General features: G+C 39.5%; 1 protein-coding gene across 2 annotated transcripts in view; it reads right to left on the bottom strand.

Moving 5' to 3' along the window:
• Nucleotides 1-15,573, bottom strand: part of Gphn (gephyrin) — a 392,152-nt gene that overhangs the window by 90,311 nt on the left and 286,268 nt on the right. The window lies entirely within an intron of this gene.

Consider the following 15,573-nt stretch of genomic DNA (forward strand, 5'->3'; position numbering starts at 1 on the left):
ATAGTAAAATTTTTCTTAGGACCCATAAGCCCAGAATGTTATTGTCCCTATAATTATATTTCCTAACTTCTCTAGTAATGCTAGCTCCTTTCTTTTCATTAATCATACCAAGTATATTTCCTCTCAGGGCCTCTGTACTTGCTGTTTTCTCTCTTGGATGATTTCCTCAAGATTTTACAAGATTATTCATCAATTATTTCTTTCAGGTCTCTGCTCAAATATCATATCAGAGAGGCCCTTGTTGACGATATGTAATAGTATCTACCATCATTCTTTATTCCCCTTATCCTACTTTACTGTCCACATTGCAGAAATCTTATTACAAATAAAAAGATAAAGACACAAAGCTTTCTGAGGGAAAACCCCCACAAAACTTTAGCACTTTTAAAACTCTTTCTGGAACATGGATGGAGACACAGTAGTGATTTTTTACCTAAGACTGTAAGCCCATACATTAATGGAAATATAAGAAAAAAGAGTCCAAGTCCCCAGTGTCAAAGGTGAATTGCTAGATGAGCCATGACTGCTTGTCTCTAGACTTCTGATGTGTGGATAAATCAGCTCTTATCTCTTTAAACCAGTTTACAATAATTATACTTATTCCTTAAGATTGTTTCTAGTGGTTGCATTTTCTTAAATTTAGTACTTGTACTGTACCCTCAGCAATTACTCTAGACATGATTAGCAGAATGACTTAAAAGCCAGGCGTCGGTGGCTCAGGCCTGTAATCCTAGCTATTCAGGAGGATGAGATCTGAGGATCACCGTTCAAAGCCAGCCCGGGCAGGAACATCCGTGAGACTCTTATCTCCAATAAACCACTAGAAAACTGGAAGCGGTGCTATAGCTCAAGAGTAGAACGCTTGCCTTGAGCTGAAGAGCACAGGGACAGTGCGCAAGTCCAGAGTTCAAGCCCCATAACCGACAAAAAAACAAAACAAAACAACCCACTTCTCCAGTGTTCCCATTCCAAGACTAATAACATTGTTAAAAATATAAAGCCATTTCTACTTTTTTTTATTTTTTGGTTAGTTGTGGGTTTTGAACTCAGGGTGTAGGCACTGAACCGGAGCCTCTGTGCACAAGGCAAGTGCTCTACACTTGAGCCACAGTACTAATTCTGGCCTTTTCTGTTTGTGTGGTACTGGAGTTGAACCCAGGGCTTCATGCATGCTAGGCAAGAAATCTACCACTAAGCCATGTTCCCAGCTCTTTTCTTTTTATGAATAATCAAAATCACAAAAATTGAGGGCATAACTATATTGGTAGAGCACTTGCCTTTCAAGTGACAAGACCCTGAATTCAACCCCCAGTAACACACACACACACACACACACACACACACACACACACACACACACACACACACTCATAATAATTTAAAGCTAAAAGACTGGAGATCGTTTAGTGCTAAACCTGAAGAGTATTTCTGTTAAAAATTATAGGTGAAATTGAAGAGATAACTGATAGAATGGGTGATTATCTTTGCAAGTTTTTCATTGGACAAAGGACATTTGTTATATATAGAGCTCAAAAGATTAAAGACCAAAACAAACAAACAAACAAATAATCTAATAAGTGAGCAAGGAAGTTGAAAGGCTTCCAAGCACTAATGGCTAATAAATACATCAAAAAATGTTCAACATTCTTATTTACAAAGGAAATGGAAGTAATTCCATTTTGTCCCAGTCAGAATGGCTATCAACAAGAAAGCAAACAACGACAAATGCTATGAAGGTACAAGAGAGGGTTGAAGTAAGGAGGGAGGGAGCTTCATAATAGTGCTGGTAAAACAGCTAAGATATGGAGCAAACCCAGATGTCCCTCAGTAGATGAATGGATCAAGAAAATGTGGTATATATACACAATGGAATTCTATGCCTCCATTAGAAAGAAGGACATTGCCCCATTTGTTAGGAAATGGAAAGACTTGGAAAAAATTACACTAAGTGAAGTAAGCCAGGCCCAAAGAAATATAGGTCCCATGGTTTCCCTTATTTGTAATAACTAGTATATGTCTGAGACAATCAGAAAAGGTCAGATATGTTGATGTTAGGTGAAATGAACCCCAAGATAAGTATTCAAGTGTTTTTTACTTTCATGCGATTGTTTCTAAGATATTTTTTTTTTTATTGTAAAGCTACTATACAGAGGGTTACAGTTACATGAGTGAGGTTATGAGTACACTTCCTCTTGAACATTGTTACCCCCTCCATTGTTTTCCCCCTACCATCCCCTCCCTCCCTCCCTTCCCCGAGGTTCTTTTTTTTTTTTTTTTTTTTGATTGTGATTAAATGATTACATAATTTCAAAGTCACAAGTTCATTCTAACTTCCCTGGAGCAAATTGTCTACCACAGTCTGTAATATATAACAGTGTTCACATGTTATATACCATATTTGTGATCAGCAGCATGAGGATATTTAGTAGTGGTTCAACCAGATGAGCGGGAGTTCTTTGTTTCTTAAGTCCTGTTAGTTTTGTCGTATCACCTAACCTTTTGGATTTAGCATCCACTTATGAGGGAGACCATGTACCGTTTGTCTCTTCGTTCTTGGCTTACCTCGCTCAACATGATTCCTTCTAGCTCCATCCATTTCCCTGCAAATGCCATTATTTTGTCATTTCTAATGGCTGCATAATATTCCATTGTGTATAGATACCACAATTTTTGGATCCATTCATCTGTGGTGGGGCACCTAGGTTGTTTCCATATCCTAGCTATTGTGAACAGTGCTGCAATAAACATGGAGGTGCACGTGTCCTTGTATATTGGTTCCTGTTGTTCAGGGTAGATGCCTAGAAGTGGTATGACTGGGTCGTAAGGGAGGTCAATCTTTAGCTTTCTAAGGACCCTCCAGACTGCTTTCCAAAGTGGTTGTATAAGTGTACATTCCCACCAGCAGTGTAATAGGGTTCCTCTTTCTCCACATCCCCTCCAGCATTTGTCCGTTGGCTGATTTGTGGTTGTGGGACATTCTGACTGGGGTAAGGTGGTATCTCAGGGTTGTCTTTATTTGCATTTCCTTCACCACCAGGGATGATGAACATTTCCTCATGTGTTTCTTTGCCATTTTTATTTCTTCATTTGAGAAGTCCCTCTTTAGTTCCCTTGCCCATTTAGTAATTGGTTTGTTAGGTTTGGGAGGGATTAGTTTCTTGAGTTCCCTGTATATACAGGATGTTAACCCCTTGTCTGATATATTGCTGGTAAATATTTTTTCCCAATTAGTTGGTTGTCTTTCTAGCTTGGTTGCGATAGATTTAGCTGTGCAGTAGCTTTTTATTTTAAGGTAGTCCCATTTGTCGAGTCTCTCTCCAACTTGTTGTGACCCTGGGACTCTGTTCAGGAAGTTCCTTCCTGTGCCTATTAGTTCAAGTGTCTCTCCTACTCTGTCCTGCAGTAGTTTCAGAGATTCAGGTTTAATGTTAAGGTCTTTAATCCATTTTGAGTTGATGTTGGTGCATGGTGATAGGCTGGGGTCCACTTTTAGTTTTCTGCATGTGGCTGCCCAGTTTTCCCAGCACCAGCGGTTGAAGAGGCTGTGTTTCTTCCATTGTATGTCTTTGGCTCCTTTGTCGAATATCAGCTGGCTGTAGGCCTGTGGATTTATTTCTGGATCTTCTATTCTGTTCCATTGGTCTTCGGGTCTGTTTTTGTGCCAGTACCATGCTGTCTTTGTGATTATAGCTCTGTAGTAGAGTTTGAAGTTCGGCATGGATAGCCCTCCCATATTGTCTTTATCCCCTAGAATTGTTTTGGCTATTCTAGGTCTTTTGTTGTTCCATATAAATTTTTGGACTGTTTTCTGTATTTCAGTGATGTACGTCATTGGGATTTTAATAGGAATTGCATTGAATTTGTATATTAGTTTTGGAAGTATCACCATCTTTACTATATTAAGTCGGCCTATCCAGGAGCATGGGAGGTCTTTCCATTTCCTAGTGTCTTCTGCAATTTCTTTCTTTAACTTTTTATAGTTCTCATTAAATAGTTCTTTTACATCTTTGGTTAGGTTAATTCCTAAATATTTTATTTTTTGGGAGGTTATTGTGAATGGGGTTGCTCCCTTTATTTCCCTCTCTTCCTGTGCGTTATCAGTGTATAGGAAGGCAACTGATTTTTGTGGGTTTATTTTGTATCCTGCTATTTTGCCGAAGTGACTTATGATTTCTAAAAGTTTGGGGATGGAGTTTTTGGGATCGTGGAGGTATAGTATCATGTCGTCTGCAAAAAGGGATAGTTTAACTTCTTCTTTCCCAATGCGGATCCCTTTAATGTCTTTTTCTTGCCTTATTGCCCTGGCTAAGGGTTCTAGGACTATGTTGAAGAGGAGTGGAGACAGTGGGCATCCTTGCCTTGTTCCTGTTTTTAGGAGGATTGGTTGTAGCTTTTCCCCATTAAGTATAATATTGGCTATTGGTCTGTCATAAATGGCTTTTATTGTTTTTAGAAATGTTCCTTCTATTCCTATTTTCTCCAGAGCTTTTAGCATGAATGAATGTTGAATTTTATCAAAGGCCTTTTCTGCACCTGTGGCGATAATCATGTGATTCTTGACCTTGGCTCTGTTGATATGCTGGATTACATTTATTGACTTACGTATGTTAAAACATCCCTGTGTCTCTGGGATGAAGCCTACCTGATCATAGTGTATTATTTTTTTTTATGTGTTTCTGGATTCTGTTAGCTAGAATCTTGTTAAGGATCTTTGCATCTGTGTTCATCAAGGAGATTGGCCTGTAATTCTTTTTGGTTGGGTCTTTGCCTGGTTTGGGGATGAGTGTGATATTGGCTTCGTAGAATGAGTTTGGGATAGCTCCCTCCTTCTCTGTTTCTCTGAAGAGCTTGAGGAGTATGGGTATTAGTTCTTCTTTAAAGGTCTTATAGAATTCTGCTGTGAATCCATCTGGTCCTGGGCTTTTTTTTGTTGGAAGACTTTTGATAGCTTCCTGTATCTCATTATAGGATATTGGCTTATTTAATTGGTTAACTTCTTCTTTGCTCAGTTTGGGTAACTTGTATTTCTCTAAAAATGCATCCATTTCCGCCAGATTTTCTTCCTTTAGAGAGTATAGCTTTTGAAAGTAGTCTGTTAGAATTGTTTGGATATCTTGGGTACGTGTTGTGATGTTTCCCGTGGCATCCCTAATCCTATTAATATGGGTTTCCTCTCTTCTTTTTTTAATTAATCTTGCCAACGGGCCATCAATTTTGTTTATTTTTTCAAAGAACCAGCTTTTTGTTTGGTTTATTTTGGTTATGGTTTTCTGATTTTCTAATTGGTTAATCTCTGCTCTCAATTTGGTTATCTGGCTTCGTCTAGTAGCTTTAGGTCCCATTTTTTCTTGTTTTTCTAGCTGTTTTAGTTGCAACATGAGATTATTTACTTGGTCTGTCTCCATTCTCTTGATGTGGGCACTGAGGGCAATAAATTTGCCCCTCAGGACTGCTTTTGCTGTGTCCCACAAGTTTCTTTGTGAGGTGTTTTCATTTTCATTGAGTTCTAGGAAATGCTTTATTTCTTCTCTGATCTCTTCTGTTACCCAGGCCTTGTTAAGGAGTGTGCTGTTCAATTTCCATGTATTAGAGAAATTTCTGCGGTATGCTTTGTTATTGAGAGCTAGCTTGATTCCACTGTGGTCAGATAGGATACAGGGGATTATGTCGATCCCTTTGTATTTGCTTAAGTTCCTTGAATGAACTATGATATGGTCTATTTTGGAGAAAGTTCCATGAGCTGCTGAGAAGAATGTGTACTGTGTTGTTTTAGGGTGAAATACTTGGTAGATGTCAGTTAATTCCGCTTGAAGTATGGCCTCACTTAATTCGGTAGCTTCTTTGCCAATCCTCTGGTTGGTAGACCTGTCCTTTGGTGAGAGTGGCGTGTTAAAGTCTCCTAGTATTATCGTATTGGGATCTATTTTATTCTGTAAGTTTGAGAGCATTTGTTTAACATATCTGGGTGCACCAATATTTGGGGCATATAAGTTGATGATGGTTATATCCTCCTCTTGGATTGTTCCCTTTATTAATATGTAGTGTCCGTCCTTGTCTTTCTGTACTGATTTTAATGAAAAGTTTATTTTGTCAGATATCAGGATAGCTACACCTGCTTTCTTATTGGGGGAATTTGATTGGTAGATCCTTTTCCACCCCTTCACTCTGAGTTTGTTTGTATGTTTGGCTGAGAGGTGGGTCTCCTGAAGGCAACAGATGGATGGGTCTTGTTTTCTGATCCAGTCCTCAGTTCGTTTTCTTTTAATTGGCGAATTCAGCCCATTTATATTAAGAGAAAGTATAGAGAGATGCATTGTTGTCCCTGCCATTCCGTTTTCCTAAGTTTTTCTTCTTTCCTTTCCTCCTGTGCTTGCTCAGTTAGACTTTGAGTAATGCCTGTTTGGGGCAGGTCCCAGTTCCTGGTTGCTTTCTTCAGGTTGTGTCCCCCCTCTTAGAATTCTTTGTAATGCTGGCTTAATGTTTATGTATTCATTTAGTTTTTCTTTGCTATTAAAAGTTTTCAGTTCTCCATCGAATGTGAATGCTAGCTTTGCCGGGTATATCAGTCTGGGTTGGCAGTTATTGGCTCTCAGGGCTCGTATGGTGCTTTCCCAGGCTTTTCTTGCATTCATTGTTTGTGTGGAGAGATCTGCAGTGATTCTAATTTTTTTTCCCGTTGTAGTATAGCTCCTTCTTCATTTTTGCTGCATGCAGGATTGTTTCCTTATTATTCAGATCCATCATTGTTACTATTATGTGCCTAGAAGTGTTTCTCCTGGGATCTTGCTTGTTGGGTGTTCGATAAGCTTTTGTGATGTAGTTAAGATGGTCGTTTTTGAGGTGGGGAAAATTTTCATTGACTATCTTGTTAAATAGGTGTTGCATTCCCTTGCTCTGGAATTCCTCACCTTCGTCCACTCCGATTATGCGAAGGTTAAATTTTTTAGCATTATCTGCTTGCTCTTGAATTTCCCTTTGGTTTAATTTGAGTGATTTTTCCATATCTGTCACTTTTTGGTCCAGTTGGTGTATTCTGTCTTCTGTATCTGACACTCTACCTTCCATTTCATTCACTCTGTTGACCGTGGCTTCTATTGTGGTTTACATGGTGGAAATGGATCCCTTTATGGATTCAATGTTGGTTCTCAGAGTACTGATCTCACCTCTCAATGAGGTGAGATCAGTATGCATTACCTCTAATTTGGCGTTTATCTCACTTCTTACTGAGGTTTGTGCAGCTTCTATTTTTGCATCCAATTTTTGTTTGATATCCTGTATATCTTTTGATAGTTCATCCTTGTGCTCTTTCAATTTCTGATCCATTTCTCGCTTTATTTCTTGAGTCATTGCCTCCAGCAACCCTTGGATGTAGTTTTTGTCTTCCATTCCTGCTTTGCTCCCACTGGGGCTCTCCCCTGCGTGGCTGCTGGCTTTTGAGGTGAGCTTGCTGTCCTGGGTAGTGGTAAACCTTGTGATTTTTCTCTGTGATTTTCGCATGGGGGTTCAGGAGACTGCTCTTCAATCTTGTTTTGGTGTGTCTGTCTTTGCTTGGTTGCTGATTCTGTATTGGTAGAGAGAGTCTGTGCCTGATCTGGATTCTGTTGGGAGCCTATTTCCAGCTGCTATTCACTTAGGATTCTCAGCTCTCTGCTGTAGCAATTCCGGCCTTTGGAAGGGTTGAGCAGCCTAGACTGCTTGTGTTTGCTCCTGCGGGTGCTCTTGGGAAGATCAGATGCTCTGGATGCACTCTCCCAAATACTGGAGTCTGCTATGGGCTCCTGATGTGTTTTTGTTTGTTTGTTTTGGGCTGGTTGTGGGCTTGAACTCTAGGTTTGGGTGCTGTCCCTCAGCTCTTCAGCTCAGGGCTGGCACCCTACCATTTGAGCGACAGCCCCACTTCTGACCCTTTTTGCTTTGTTCAGGCACCGGTCCCCTGGCCTGGTTCCGGCCCCAGCCTGGAGCGCGCTCGTTAGGCCTGTGCTAATGTGTATACCACCTTGGTTATGCAGCCTGGAGGACACAGTTCAAATTTCTTCTACTGTTGGTAGTCTTGACCCAGGGGCACTGTTCCTGGCTTGAGCATTTAAGCTCCCTTCCAGGGGCGCTCTTGCTCTGGCCTGGCCAGCAGAGTGTGCTCCACCGGCTGGTGGAGCTCTCGAACAGTTCCCAGTTTAAGTGGGTCCTGTGGTCCGGGTGTTGGGGTAGGGAGTCTAGGTCAGGGTCTGGGGATTCCCTCCAGCTCTGGTCTCCCTTGATGGATTCCCTGTCCCCTGATGGGTACTCACCCTGTAGGTCGTCAGTTGTTGTTGCAGTCCGTCAGTTGTTGTTGCAGTCGGAGTTCAGTTGGGGTGGTTGCGGGCTGGGTTGGGCGGCCCCCCGCCGGGTCGTTGCGATCGCGATTGGGTGGGTGGTCTGAGGACAGGTCCCTTTGTGGCGCTGCTGGTGCCGGGCGGCTCTGGCGGGATGGAGCCTCTCCGCTCCGGTGGAGAGTGATGGGTGGGGTGGGATCCTCCTGGAGACTTCGGCTGGTAGGTTTCTCTGTTCCTGGCGATCGGCTGTTCTGCAATCCGGTACCTGGTGATCTGCAAGCAGCCCCCTGTGTCTCTGTGGCTCCGGCAGCCCCCGCCGGGCCGGCTGGCCGGCGGCTTGGCGCACTGCCGCGCGGCCAGTAAAGGTTGGGGGAGGGGTCTTCGCTCTTCTCTGTTCTGAAATTCTTCTTTTCCTCTCTTTCTTTTTTTTGTTATTTTCCACCTCTGGTTTTTCTCTGAGTGTTCGTCTTTTTGTTGTTGTCGGTCTCTTGGGGAGATTAAAGGTTGGAACTCGAACTCTCTTTTTGGTTGGAGAGAGCTGTGGCGTTTCCCTACTGCCCCGTCGCCATCTTGGTCCCCCCCCTGTTTCTAAGATATTTATGATTTCTTTGTTGCTTTGTATGTTCTTCCCCCACCATATAACCCCTGCTTTCACAGTATTTGATGTTAGTATAATTTGTGGAGGGGAAGGGAAAAACACATCATTTAAATAGGGATACAGGTGGATCCATTGCAACAATGAGATGTACAAGTCGTTACGTTGAAAAACGAACTTTACAACTTTTGCCGGGGGGGGGGGGTGGGGGGGAAGGGGGAGGATATGGGTGGTAGGGGGTGGGATATGGTAAGGGATAGTAAGGGGAAACAAAGGAGGAAGTAACAATGCTTGATAAGAAATGTACTTATTATCTTGCCCATGGAATTGTAACTCCTCTGTACGGTATTTTCATAATAAAAAATAGTGCTGGTAAAATTATAAATTAGTGTAGTCATTATAGAAATTAGTTTGGAGGTTCCACAGGAAACTACAACTAGGGCTGGAGGTCTGGCTCAAAGAGCAATAGTCTATCTGTGATTTCAACTTAAGGCTCTAAGTTCATATCACAGTATTAATAACAACAAAAAAAAAAGAAACAAAAAATAGAAGTACCATATCTTAGCTATGGTAAATAATGCTGCAATAAACATAGTTGTGCTGGTAGCTTTAGTATGGTCTTGTTTGTGATCATTTGGGTAAATGCCCAAAAGTGGGATTGCTGGGTCATAGGGGAGCTCTATGTGGAGTCTTTTGAGGACAGATGTCCCTCAGTAGATGAATGAATCAAGAAAATGTGGTATGTATTTACAATGGAATTCTATGCCTCCATCAAAAACAATGACATTGCCCCATTTGTTAGGAAATGGAAAGACTTGGAAAAAATTATATTAAGTGAAGTAAGCCAGACCCAAAGAAACATAGGTCCCATGGTTTCCCTTATTTGTAATAACTAGTATATGTCTGAGTCAAGCAGAAAAGGTCAGATAAGTTGCTGTTAGGGGAATGAACCCCAAGATAATTATTCAAATGTTTTTTGTTTTGTTTTTTCCTTTCATGCAATTGTTGCTAACATATTTATAAGATGATTTCTATGTTGTTTTGTATGTCCCTCCCCCACGGTATAACCCATGCTTTCACTGTATTTGATGTTGGTATAATTTGATGTTGGAGGGGAAGGAAAAAACAAATCGTTTAACTGGGGATATAGGTGGACCCATTGCAACAATGAGATGTACAAACTGTTATGTCGAAAAATGAACTTTACAACTTTGGTGGGAGGGGGAGAGGCTCGTGTGGGGGAGGGGGGAATATGGGAAGGGATGGGAAGGGGAAACAAAGAAAGGCAACAATGCTTAATAAGAAATGTACTTGTTATCTTGCCCATGTAATTGTAACTCCTCTGTATGGTATTCTCACAATAAAAAAAAAAATAGAAGTACCCTATTATCCTGCTATACTACTTTTGGGCATATATTAAAAAGAATATGTTAATATATAATAGTGATACTTGCACACAGATGTTTATAGCAGTGCTACTTATAATAGCCAATAATGATGGTATCAGTCTAAGTGTCCAACAACAAGTCAATGGATAAAGCAAATGTGGTTCACATACACAATAGATAATTATTCAGCAATAAAGGATTATTGTATAGGAAATGGATCGAGTTGTAGACCATCATGTTTGAATGAGATAAGCCAAGCTCAAGAAGACAACTACCATGTTTTCATTTATATGCAGATTCTGGATATGAAAAGACAATATAACATGATTGTAAAGGGAGATTGGGGGGATGGAACCAGCAGGGGGAGGTGCAGGACCAGTAGGTGGGGGTGGGGAAAGGACAGAGTGATGGAAGATAAATATGATCCCAGTATGTAAGAAAATAGCATGATGAAACCCACTAAAATTGCTTTAGGAGGGTTAAGAAAATTTAATATAGATAGGATGAATTTCATTCAAATACATTACATGACCATATGTATCACAATAAAATCTCTGTACAATTTATGCTAATAAAAACTAACCAAAATGACAGGTAACTACAATGTAAATTTATTTGTAAGTGACTTTCATTGAGGTCTGGCCAATCAAATACCATAAAAATATACAATCACACCAGTTTAATCGGAGAAAATGAGAAAGAGAGCTGTTTCTGCTTTCTATTCAGCTATATAGCTACACAGGTCTCAGGTTTGATCTTCCTGTCATATGCTGTGATTTATGGTACAAAGTAATCTTTTTTTTTTTTTGGGGGGGGGGGTCCAGTCGTGGGGCCTGAACTCTGAGCCTGGACGCTATCCCTCAGCTCTTCAGCTCAAGGCTAGCGCTCTACCACTTGAGCCACAGAGCCACTTCTGGCTTTTCTCTTTTTGCTTATGTGGTGCTGAGGAATTGAACCCAGGGCCTCATGCATGCAAGGCAAGCGCTCTACCACTGAGCCACTTTCCCAGCCCGTACAAAGTAATCTTACAAAACCTTTCCTTCTAAATATGCTTAGTTTCTGAGAAAATAATATTATTTTAGTTATAAAAGGTTTATTTATTGAGAATACTTAGTATTAGAATAAAAAGGAAGTTTTCTTTTCATCAGCAAGTTTGACTGCCACTGCTAACATAAAATAAGAACCCTCAATCATCCTAATTTTCAAGAACCCTCAATCATCCTAATTTTCAAGCCACTCCAACCCACCAGAAAAAAAGGAGTGCAGATAATCACCATGAACTTAACTGTGAAAGAGCTTTCCTTCACAGAGCTCTCATAGAGTTCTCCTAGCAAAAACAAGGCCTTTAATACTACAAAAGTAGAAGGGAAATCGTTGATATTGCTACATGCTCACAACAGACATTACTGGACAAGTTTAGTCAGTAATACTATGCAAAGGTTACATGCTATATATGCTTTAATATATGTATATAGGTACACATATAGAAATATATAGATATGTGGATATGCTAGGGGGAGTTGAATATGCATATACAGAGCTGTCTCACTTTTGTAATACTTCCATAGATCTAAAATTATTTCAGAATGAAAGCTTTAAAAATTCAATGGGATGAGATTGATCAAAATGCATTGTATTTATAGTCTGTTGATTTGAAACCCCACTGTACAACTAAAGATTATAAAATAATAATTTTTAAAAACAAGAAATGTACTCACTACCTTATGTATGACTGCTTTGTACATCACCTTGACAATAAAATTAAATTTAAGAATGAAAAAAAATATATCACTATATATTTATCAAGAATAATGAATGAACCAGGTAGCTATGGAGCTGGGATACACAGTTACATATACTCTCAAAGAACAGCATTATAGCCCAGGAGGAAAGAATGACGTAGCAATAAATAAACAAAAAATAAGTAACAAGAGAAAAAGGGTAGTATTCAATAGTTCTTTATTGCGATTGATAATTCTCATTTTTTGGTAAACTGTAGTGGAACCCATAAGCCAGAAAAAAAATCTTCCTCAACTCTAAAACATATTAGATCTTCTTCATAATTTCTTAAGGCTTGTGCCAGGTATTACATGATAGAAACATTTAAATATCTGCCTAACCTTATAAACTTAAGACAGAGTTTATATTTCATTGATTGCCATTTGAAGGAAAAGTGTCTTTCTTTCTTTCTTTCTTTCTTTCTCTCTCTCTCTCTCTCCTTCCTTCCTTCCTTCTTTCCTTCCTTCCTTTTTCTTTCGATGGTCATGTTTCTTGAACTCTGGGCTTGGGTGCCGTCCCTGCACTTTTCAGCTCAAGGCCAGCACTCTACCACTTGAGCTACAGCACCACTTCCATTTTCTGGTGGTTAATTGGAGATAAGAGTCTCATGGACTTTGCTGCCTGGACTGGTTTTGAACTGCAATTCTTGGATCTCAGCCTCCTAAGTAGCTAGGATTATAGACGTGAGCCACCAGTGCTAGGCCAGTATCTTTCTTATACTTATGAAACTCAGTAAACACTTGAAAGGCAAATGAATATCCAGTTTTTTAAACAAGGATGAAAGTTGGTAATTAGCAAAGAGCAAAGCAAAATAGTGCCTTCTGCTCTAATTTTTCACTTTTCTAAACTCTGAATGTTTTTTATAAAAACTCTTTTCTCCTGGGCTATTGTAGAACTGTTATACTCCTGATCTCAAACTCAAAAAGCATCCTTCTTTTTTTTTTTTTTTTTTGGTGCCAGTAGTGGGACTTCATCTCAAAACCCTGTACCCTTGCTTAGGTTTTTTGCTAAGACTGGCCCTCTACCAATTAAACTGTACTTCCACTTCTAGTTTTGGCTGAAGAATCTCATGAATTTTTCTGAGTTGGTTTCAAACATTGATTCTCAAATCATAGCCTCTTGAGCACCCATGATGTTAGATGAATAATTCACTTTATTAATGGGATACTATGTGGTATTTTAATACAGGTATACATGCTGTTTAATGATTAAATAAGGTTAAGCATATCTGTCTTATCAAATAATTTATCACTTCTTTATGAGGAAAACAGCATATACTTTGAAATAAACAGTATATTATTGCTATCTAGTCATTCCATTGTGCCAAAGCACACCAAGATTTCCTACTCTCAGCTAAATATAACCTAGGACCCATTGATATACACTTCCCCATCCTGGTCTCCATTTTTTTTTTTTTTTTTTTAACCAGCTACTGGTAACTAATATTCAACTTGCAACTTCGATAATTTTTTCCCCGATTCCACATATAAGAGTGAGAACACGCAACATTTATCCTTTTGTGTTGGTATAGTTTGGATCTTAAATACTGCCCCAAGGTTCTTGTGTTGAAGGTTCCTATTGAAGCAATGTTGAGAGGTGGAAATTTGAGGGGTGAGTGGATCACAGGGCTCTGACGTCATGAATGGACTAATCCATTCAAAAGATTCATAGCTTAATGGGATACTGGAGCTGACAGAACTTTAGGAGGAGTAGGTAATTGGGAGCATGTCCCTGAAGAATGTGTTTTGTCCCTGGACCCGCATTTCTCTCCCTGAATTTGGCCAGTATGTGGTAAGCATCTTCGCTCCACCATATATTCCTCATCATGTTAATTCCTGCCTCATACACCTAGAAGAAACACAGCCAAGCAACCATGGACTAAAACCTCTGAAACCAAGATTTAAAATAAATCTTTTAAGTTGATCTCTCATGTTTTTTATTTTATTTTTTTGGTCAGTCGTGGAGCTTGAACTCTGGGCCCTGGACACTGTCCCTGAGCTCTTCAGCTCAAGGCTAACACTCTACTACTTGAGCCACAGCGCCTACTTCTGGCTTTTCCTGTGTATGTGGTACTGAAAAATTGAACCCAAGGCCTCATGCATGCGAGGCAAGCTCTACCACTGAGCCATCCTCCCAGCCCCTCTTATATATTTTTTTGACAGTAAAACCAGAAAATAAAAATATAGCTTACTTCACTCCATACAAAGATCTCTAGTTCCGTTAATGATATTGCAAACAACAGGATTTCATTTTTTTATGGATAGACTTCCATTTTATGTACTACTTCACCCATCCATCAGAGCAAGGAGCTTCCTTTAACAGATCCATTTCATTTCCTCTGTTAGACGTCAATTGTGTGTGTGTGTGTATGTATGTCTCCACTTCTGGGGTTTGTACTCAGTCTGGGCACTGTCCCTGAGCTTCTTTTTGTTGAAGGCTAGTGCACTACTGGAGTATTATTATTATTATTATTATTTTGGGTCCGGTTGTGGGGCCTGAACTCTAGGCCTGGGCGCTGTCCCTCAGCTCTTCAGCTCAAAGCTAGCGCTCTACCACTTGAGCCACAGTGCCACTTCCGGCTTTTTTCTTTTTGCTTATGTGGTGCTGAGGAATTGAACCCAGGGCCTCATGCATGCAAGGCAAGTGCTCTACCACTGAGTCACCTTCCCAGCCCCCACTACTGGAGTATTATTGTTGGTTAAATATTTTATTATTTTTATTTTGAGGAGATAGAGAATAGAACACTATTTTCCTGACTTCTTTCTCAGGATCTATATTGTTGATTTATAGAAAAGTGACAAGTTTCATATGTTCATTTTATATTCTGCTAGGTTGTTGAGAATGTTTATTAGTACTGGAGGTAATTTCATTTTGTGTGAAATATGGAGTCTTTTAAGTACAGATTAACATATCATCTGCAAATAGGTATAATTTGACATTTTCTGTATTCAAATCTTTTACTTCTTTCTCCTTTTTTATTACTCTGGCTAAGAATTCCAGTAGTATATTGACAGAACCATGTGATTTTTTTTGTCCTTGACTAAATTTATGTGATGTATTATATTTATGGATTTATGTATGTTGAACCATCCTTGCATCTTTGGAATGAAATCAGTGTCATTTTGTATGATCTTTCCAATGTGTTGTTGAATTTAATTTTCTAAAATTTCAGAGAGAATTTTTACATTTATTTACATGAAAAAGAGATGTCTGTATTTCTTTTTGTGTCCTTGTTTGGTTTTGAAACAAGCTAGCTTCATAGAATGGGCTTAGTAGAATGCCTTCCCTTTGTATTTCATAAAAAGTATTGGTGTAAATTCTTTCTTAAAGGTGGATTAAACTTAATCCACTTTTAATGTGGCTAGGTCCTGGGCCTTTCTTTGTTGAGAGCCTCTATTATTGCTTCACTCTCACTGCTTGTTATAGACCTGTTTAAGTGGTTTCTATCTTCTTGGTTTAATTTTGTCTAGTCAATTGACCGAGATCTTTTTTTTTTTTTTTG

The sequence above is a fragment of the Dipodomys spectabilis genome, unplaced genomic scaffold (assembly GCF_019054845.1).
Source record: "Dipodomys spectabilis isolate Male_0828 unplaced genomic scaffold, ASM1905484v1 ptg000146l, whole genome shotgun sequence".
NCBI lineage: Eukaryota > Metazoa > Chordata > Mammalia > Rodentia > Heteromyidae > Dipodomys > Dipodomys spectabilis.